Source organism: Rhipicephalus sanguineus, chromosome 2 (assembly GCF_013339695.2).
Source record: "Rhipicephalus sanguineus isolate Rsan-2018 chromosome 2, BIME_Rsan_1.4, whole genome shotgun sequence".
In the NCBI taxonomy this organism is placed as follows: Eukaryota; Metazoa; Arthropoda; class Arachnida; order Ixodida; family Ixodidae; genus Rhipicephalus; species Rhipicephalus sanguineus.
Genome location: NC_051177.1, coordinates 77,384,586 through 77,392,097, shown reverse-complemented (window position 1 = coordinate 77,392,097; position 7,512 = coordinate 77,384,586). Strand labels below are relative to the sequence as shown.

The 7,512-nt window shown below is 44.1% G+C and overlaps 11 non-coding genes across 11 annotated transcripts; all 11 read right to left on the bottom strand.

Annotated features, from left to right (window-relative positions):
* Nucleotides 1-2,106: 2,106 nt before the first annotated feature.
* Nucleotides 2,107-2,179, bottom strand: Trnav-aac (transfer RNA valine (anticodon AAC)). The gene has a single exon. It is a non-coding gene; the product is annotated as a tRNA-Val (tRNA).
* Nucleotides 2,180-5,141: 2,962 nt separating this feature from the next.
* On the bottom strand, nucleotides 5,142-5,214 carry Trnav-aac (transfer RNA valine (anticodon AAC)). Its single transcript has one exon. It is a non-coding gene; the product is annotated as a tRNA-Val (tRNA).
* Nucleotides 5,215-5,955: 741 nt separating this feature from the next.
* On the bottom strand, nucleotides 5,956-6,028 carry Trnav-aac (transfer RNA valine (anticodon AAC)). The gene has a single exon. It is a non-coding gene; the product is annotated as a tRNA-Val (tRNA).
* A 75-nt stretch (nucleotides 6,029-6,103) lies between these two features.
* Nucleotides 6,104-6,176, bottom strand: Trnav-aac (transfer RNA valine (anticodon AAC)). Its single transcript has one exon. It is a non-coding gene; the product is annotated as a tRNA-Val (tRNA).
* Nucleotides 6,177-6,245: 69 nt separating this feature from the next.
* On the bottom strand, nucleotides 6,246-6,318 carry Trnav-aac (transfer RNA valine (anticodon AAC)). The gene has a single exon. It is a non-coding gene; the product is annotated as a tRNA-Val (tRNA).
* Nucleotides 6,319-6,391: 73 nt separating this feature from the next.
* Trnav-aac (transfer RNA valine (anticodon AAC)) lies at nucleotides 6,392-6,464 on the bottom strand. The gene has a single exon. It is a non-coding gene; the product is annotated as a tRNA-Val (tRNA).
* Nucleotides 6,465-6,537: 73 nt separating this feature from the next.
* Trnav-aac (transfer RNA valine (anticodon AAC)) lies at nucleotides 6,538-6,610 on the bottom strand. The gene has a single exon. It is a non-coding gene; the product is annotated as a tRNA-Val (tRNA).
* A 73-nt stretch (nucleotides 6,611-6,683) lies between these two features.
* On the bottom strand, nucleotides 6,684-6,756 carry Trnav-aac (transfer RNA valine (anticodon AAC)). Its single transcript has one exon. It is a non-coding gene; the product is annotated as a tRNA-Val (tRNA).
* Nucleotides 6,757-6,826: 70 nt separating this feature from the next.
* On the bottom strand, nucleotides 6,827-6,899 carry Trnav-aac (transfer RNA valine (anticodon AAC)). Its single transcript has one exon. It is a non-coding gene; the product is annotated as a tRNA-Val (tRNA).
* A 70-nt stretch (nucleotides 6,900-6,969) lies between these two features.
* On the bottom strand, nucleotides 6,970-7,042 carry Trnav-aac (transfer RNA valine (anticodon AAC)). The gene has a single exon. It is a non-coding gene; the product is annotated as a tRNA-Val (tRNA).
* Nucleotides 7,043-7,114: 72 nt separating this feature from the next.
* Trnav-aac (transfer RNA valine (anticodon AAC)) lies at nucleotides 7,115-7,187 on the bottom strand. Its single transcript has one exon. It is a non-coding gene; the product is annotated as a tRNA-Val (tRNA).
* Between the last annotated feature and the right edge of the window lie 325 nt (nucleotides 7,188-7,512).

The following is a 7,512-nucleotide window of genomic DNA, read 5'->3' as shown; positions in this document are numbered from 1 at the left end:
TGAGAAGACACAGGACATGTCTCAATGTAATGCTGCTGTTTCTTTTACGATGGCGCGGCGATGTAGAACTAAGCGTAATGGAAAACTCCTCTTCGTATACTTCGGCCTTACTTATCTTTTCCAAGACGTTAGCTTCAATAGGTGACATTTTTTTGCAAATACATAAATAAAACAAGTGTAGTACTTGTTGATTGTCACAAAGGCGTTTAAGGGACACTAAATAGCAAAACGATTTTTCTCATATTAGTAAACTACTCTTTCACGATACCAAAAACACCCCGCTTTCTGTGAGAAGGACGCTTAGTAAGCGAGAAAACGCGCAAAAACAAAATGTGGGTGGCACGCCACCTTGAAGTTTCCGCACCATTCGCCATGACGTCACATGTTTTGACGACGCCAACTAGGGCCTACGTAGTTCCTAATCGGTAAAAATAAAGTACATTATCCTTTGACGGGGCCATAGACTTAACATACCAAGTTTGGGGTAATTTTGTTGAGCCAATGGCGCCAAAATACGATAAATACACTTTGAAATCCGTGATGTCACGCGAAGAGATTTCGGCGCGAAATTTAAAAATGAGACTTTCAACTTGATTTTCTCATTTATTAATAAACTTATGGTGGTGAAATTAACGACATGAGAGTTCTCAGAGCACAATTTATCCATCTAAACCGATTCATTGTTTCTCTTTAGTGTCCCTTTAATATGGCGTGAAAGATAACGAAAAATGCCGTCGAATAGAAAATAAGAAATTTTTTCGCTGCCTCGAATCGCTTGAAATGGGAAACACTTGGTAATGTTTGAAGGAAAGGAATTTTCGACGTCTCGTTTCTTTGTTTGACGCAGCCTTAATGAAAACCAGCAGATAATGAAGCAAGGAAGTTATAGGGAACGTTAATTGTACTGTTAGAAGTGTATCGTAATAATTGTGATATAGATGTGAAGAAAGTAAAGTGGACGAAAAGAAAACTTGCCACTGGCAGGGACCGAACTGGTGACCTCCAGATCCCAAGGTCACAAGTTTTGCTAAAACTTACGCACACTCTCACATGCCTAATGAGAGGTTATTGACAATTAACCAATGACTCGCGTGTGAACCCACCTGTGGCAGCATTCAAGCACGCAGTTGTCGCTTAGCCGGATGACTGAACGAATATTTATTTATTTATTTATTTATTTATTTATTTATTTATTTATTTATTTATTTATTTATTTATTTATTTATTTCTACATACTCCAGCCCATCATGGGCGAAAGGAGTGGCGAAAACATCACATGTCAATTGCAGACAGAAAAGAATCTGTTATTGGTAAAGCGCGAACAATTCCAGGCAATTCATTCCAACGTTCAGTTGTTGAAGGGAAGCAGCTATATTTGTACAAGTCGACCCGCCACGGTGGTCTAGTGGTTATGGCGCTCGAGTGCTGACCCGCAGGTCGCGGGATCGAATCCCGGCCGCGGCGGCCGCATTTTCGATGGAAGCGAAAATGCTTGAGGCCCGTGTACTTGGATTTAGGTGCACGTTAAAGAACCCCAGGTGGTGCACGTTAAAGAACCCCAGGTGACCGAAATTTCCGGAGCCCTGCACTACGGCGTCTCTCATAAGCATATTGTGGTTTTGGGACGTTAAGCCCCAACAATTATTATTTTTATATTTGTACAGAGTCATAATGAAACAAAAATGTAAATATTAGAGGAAGCCGTCTGTGCCTGCCAGGGATCAAACCTTGGACTTTCCGCGTGTTAGGCGGAGGTGATGACCACTACACCACAAGAACAGCTGTGCGGCTCATTGTAATAATAATAATAATATCTGGGGTTTAAAGTCCCAAAACCACCATATGATTATGAGAGACGCCGTAGTGGAGGTCTCCGGAAATTTCGACCCCCTGGGGTTCTTTAACGTGCACCTAAATCTAAGTACACGGGCCTCAAACATTTTCGCCTCCATCGAAAATGCAGCCGCCGCGGCCGGGATTCGATGCCGCGACCTTCGGGTCAGCAGTCGAGCGCCATAACCACTAGACCACCGCGGCGGGGGCGGCTCATTGTAGAACAAGACTTGTGAAACAATGACGTAAATAAAACCGAAAAAATAGAAGTTGTATGCCTGCCAGGGATCGAACCTGGGACCTTTCGTGTGTTAGACGGATGTAATAACCATTACACCACAAGCACTTTTTTTGTTTATTGGTCAATGTACAATACAAATGTGGCACATAACACCTAGTACAAACAATTAGGGGGAAACCATTCCATCAGTCCTGTTTGGACTTGTCTTGTCAATATTGAAATTCTTTCAACGCTGCCAGAGGTTCAATCCTCGGCAGCCATTCTGGTACGCATTCCTGTGGTTTCTCATTTTCAATGCTTTGTCTGAAATATATTCGCGCTGAGTTAGCGTCTGGGTAGCAGTAATATCCTTCCATGCGTGCACGCCATGTAGAGTGGAGGGCCGTCAGCATTACTAGTTCAAACGGGACCTCATCGTCATTGTTTAAGGTCAGATACCTTATCCCTTGTGGATCTAATGAAAAGTCTTCCTTTATTGTCCGTTGCAGAATGTCCCAAAGGTATACCTCTGCCCAGCAGTGCAGAAAAACGTGGTCTATGGTTTCGGATTTCCTGCATATCAAAGAGAGTGATCACCTCGGTGAAAAACAGACCCGTTCTTCTGTGAAGGTCTTTACAGATAGCGTTCGGTGTGTAGTTTAAAGAACATTGTTTTAACCGCCTTAGTAACCTGCATGTTTTTCACCCTCTTCAGTACATTCTGTCGACGCCTTCCACTGTATATGGCTCTGTACAATGTCACTGGGAAAACAATATCACACACAGCTTTATACAGTTCTTTTCTTTTAACACGACGGAGATACTCGAAAGAAAAACGAAGCGATAGAAAACGCACACTATCTACAACTTCTTTCAGATAGCTATGCAATGCCCCGGCATGCTATTATCAGAAGTGACAACGAGTTCCGGTAGGGTGTTGCCTAATTTTAGCTGGCATACAGTGCGCAAAAATGGATCGCTAACATCGCGAAACAAAAAATCTGTTGACCAACTGTCGTGCAAAAAGATGCGCCAAGCCTAGTTAGTCCACCGTTCTTCACCCTCCGGAACAAATTGGTTCGGCTGCACCTCCTTTCCTAAGTAGAACTCCACATAAATACCGCGAACACCCTGTTCAGCTTTTGCACGTTTACACTGGAACAGTGTAACACCTGCATTACACACACCAACTTAGTGATGAAAAACACGTTACACACATTCGCCCTTCCAAAAATTGGTTCGTGCCTTGCCACTTGGCTTTTGTTTCTTTAAACTGGTTCATCCAATACTCTTCACTGTCCTTGTAACTATTCAAGGGTACACCGAGGTACCTAGACGGCGTGTTCTTCCAGCGCACGTTGGTAAAATACTCCGGTGTTGAAGGCCGGCTTCCGTGCCAGAGCCCGAGGTATTTTCCCTTAGTTTACTCTGCCACCCGTGACGTCACAGAAACGCTTCACTACGCTTATCGCTTCCTGTACACTTCCATTGTCTGTACAGCATACCGCAATATCATCTACGTATGCCAGCACCTTGACTTCCCGGTCGCCAAATTGAAATTCAAATTCTTTATTTTTTCCAAATACATTTGGAATGGGTTCCAGGGCTAAAAGCTGCGGTCTGCAGCTTGACAGAGGCCCGGAAACCAAAAACACAAGGCAGGGCTTGACATCGAGGCACGCGTGGCGCCCGTCCTTGGTGCACATACTAAATCATGAACAGAAACATGTCAGCAGCTAAGCATCGTTGAAGTAATATGTCATCAGGATAGTTAACAGCGAAATTTGTGAATAGCGAACAAAACGTTGAGCAGAATTGTTTTTACATAGAAAACAGCAACGTTACAGTAATAAATATAGGACTAAATGTGATACCGAAATGTAGCTTAATTATACAAAAGAAGAAAGAAAAAACATATTGAAAAAGGGAAAAATACCCAGCAGTTTACATCTATATAAACACATGCGCATGCATACATATGCACATATACGTATCTGTACAAATTTAGATACACATGTACAGTACATAGGGAAAAAAAATATTCACTGCATGGAACACGCATGCATGCACATATATGCACACATACACATCTGTACAAACATAGATGCACATGTGCAATATGTAGGAAAAAGTATTCACTGCCTGAAACACAACAACATGTAGCACAAATGAAGACTGAGCGGGTTATCTACTAAATTTATGCCGAACATAATGTATATATTTCATTAGGAATTGCTTTTGCTTGTTGCTTAATGATGAAGTACTCATATTGATGATTTTAAAATTATTTGACGTAGTGAAGTTAACGTGGGTTTCCCTATATCTTTGTATCGGTTAAGAATTGATGGCAGGTTGTGTTTCAAGGACTGCAGTTTATAAAAAGTACGGAAACCAACCTGAAACCGCGTATTTTGTGATTGTCAACAATGACCAAGCACATAACTTCAATATAAATAGCGAAAAAAGTGGATTGAGCGGCAGTCTTTGACGCACTGAACGCATCATGTGAATGAGGGCCCCCAACGTCTTATTAACAGTTAACCAGTGTTGTGCAGTTCTGGTACGCCAAGGCCACTCACTCTCTGATGATGGAACCAACATTAACATGATATCAAATGAGAAACCATATATCGTGCGAGACACAATCGAACGCCTTTTCCAGGTCGAGCTGGAGGACGGCTACATCAGCTAAAGCGGCCTCGCAACACTCGAGCACACACCCCATCTTATGAACATTAGAGCAAATAGTCCTGCCCTTGATCCCACACGTTTGGTGGTCTGCGACTATTTCTTGAATGACGCTTTTAAATTCTCGCTGCTAATACCTTCATAAATATCTTTACAACCAACATTTGTCAGGGATATTGACCTGTATGATGTCACCAGCCTGAGTTTTTCCACGTCCTCCGTCTTAGGGATCAGTATGGCGTGCGTTTTGCCAAAGAAAGGCGGCATAGTTTTTCGTTCATAGGCCTCATTGAGCAGTACTGTCAATAACACTACACCACAAGCACAGCTGTACTATTCAATGTAGAGTGTGGCTTTATGAAACAATGACGTAAATAACCGAAAAAAAATGAAATACTTGTGTGCCTGCCAGGGATCGAACCTGGGACCTTCCGCGTGTTAGGCTGATGTGATGACCACTACACCACAAGCACAGCTGTTCGGCTCATTGTAGAACGAGACTTTTGTGAAACAATGACGCAAATAACAAAAAAAATCACAGCATATCCACGGAGTGAATGATGATGAGTGGGCGAAGCTGCGGAGGTTCATCGGTAAACCGTGAATCTTCCGTGAATTCTGCCCAGTACATCATCACCGACGTGAGATCGGGCGCGTTTGTACTAAAGGTTCGATGAGTTATGACGACTTGCAGCTCACTTTAATTTTACATGTACGCTGTGAATTTTCATTGTTTAGAAAACCATTGCTTTAGAAAACACCTTGCGTCTTTCGTTAAGCAGCTGGCGTCTTTTTTCGTTTTGCTTTAGAAACATCTGGCGTTCTTTCGTTTTGTTTTTACAAACATCTGGCGTCTTTCGTTGGTTTATTTCATCAATCAACGGCGTTTTGAACAAAATTTTTATTGTTTAATCACGCACAGGAGAAATCTCACCAGGCACTACCTTGGAGGTAAACAATGGCTGCTAATGGGAATGAGAGACAGAAGAAGTCGGCTTTTAGCTAACACTTACACTTCTACAGAGACAGAAGAATTCGGCTTTTAGTTAACGCGCACGCTGCGAATTTTTTATTGTTCAACAACGCACAGGAGAAATCTCCCACCGGCACCACCTTGGAGGTCAAAGGGTAAGACTTGTTACTCACTACTACGAGCACGACGAGGGACGAACGGGTGCCGCCTTAAGGAGCTTCGCCCCTAAAAAGAAAGCTTGTGTGCCTGCCAGGGATCGAATTTGGGACCTTCCGCGTGTTAGACGGATGTGATGACCACTACACCACAAGCACAGCTGTTGGGCTCATTGTAGAACGAGACATTTGTGAAACAATGACGCAAATAACCGAAAAAAAAAAACAAACCTGTGTGCCTGCCAGGGATCGAACCTGGGACCTTCCGCGTGTTAGGCGGATGTGATGACCACTACACCACAAGCACAGCTGTTGGGCTCATTGTAGAACGAGACATTTGTGAAACAATGACGCAAATAACCGAAAAAAAAACCTGTGTGCCTGCCAGGGATCGAACCTGGGACCTTCCGCGTGTTAGGCGGATGTGATGACCACTACACCACAAGCACAGCTGTTCGGCCCATTGTAGAACGAGACTTTTGTGAAACAATGACGCAAATAACCGCAAAAAAAAAAAACCTGTGTGCCTGCCAGGGATCGAACCTGGGACCTTCCGCGTGTTAGGCGGATGTGATGACCACTACACCACAAGCACAGCTGTTCGGCCCATTGTAGAACGAGACTTTTGTGAAACAATGACGCAAATAACCGCAAAAAAAAAAAACCTGTGTGCCTGCCAGGGATCGAACCTGGGACCTTCCGCGTGTTAGGCGGATGTGATGACCACTACACCACAAGCACAGCTGTTGGGCTCATTGTAGAACGAGACATTTGTGAAACAATGACGCAAATAACCGAAAAAAAAAAAAACCTGTGTGCCTGCCAGGGATCGAACCTGGGACCTTCCGCGTGTTAGGCGGATGTGATGACCACTACACCACAAGCACAGCTGTTGGGCTCATTGTAGAACGAGACATTTGTGAAACAATCACGCAAATAACCGAAAAAAAAAACCTGTGTGCCTGCCAGGGATCGAACCTGGGACCTTCCGCGTGTTAGGCGGATGTGATGACCACTACATCACAAGCACAGCTGTTGGGCTCATTGTAGAAGGAGACGTTTGTGAAACAATGACGCAAATAACCGAAAAAAAAAGCTTGTGTGCCTGCCAGGGATCGAACCTGGGACCTTCCGCGTGTTAGGCGGATGTGATGACCACTACACCACAAGCACAGCTGTTCGGCCCATTGTAGAACGAGACATTTTGTGAAACAATGACGCAAATAACCGAAAAAAAAAAACCTGTGTGCCTGCCAGGGATCGAACCTGGGACCTTCCGCGTGTTAGGCGGATGTGATGACCACTACACCACAAGCACGGCTGCCTGCGGTAACCTTCTGTGGGACTGGCATGAAAGCTGCTCAACAGCAATGCCTTGCTTCGCGAGACCGGTTCTCCCGTTCTGAGCCGCGCGATAATTGCAGCACGCTCTGTTTTACAATTCGATTGGAGGCCCTGCGCCTTATGAAAATCGAAGGGCCCTCCCGGGAACGTCAGATATTCCCATAATTACTGGTTTTTTTTCGGTTAATAAATTTGTTCTGTCCCATGCCACTGATCCCTGTTGTGACCATGGGCAAATGGTCACGGGATCCGGATGGCCGAGTCTGTGTTCGCATGCGTACGGCTCTACTCGCAATAGT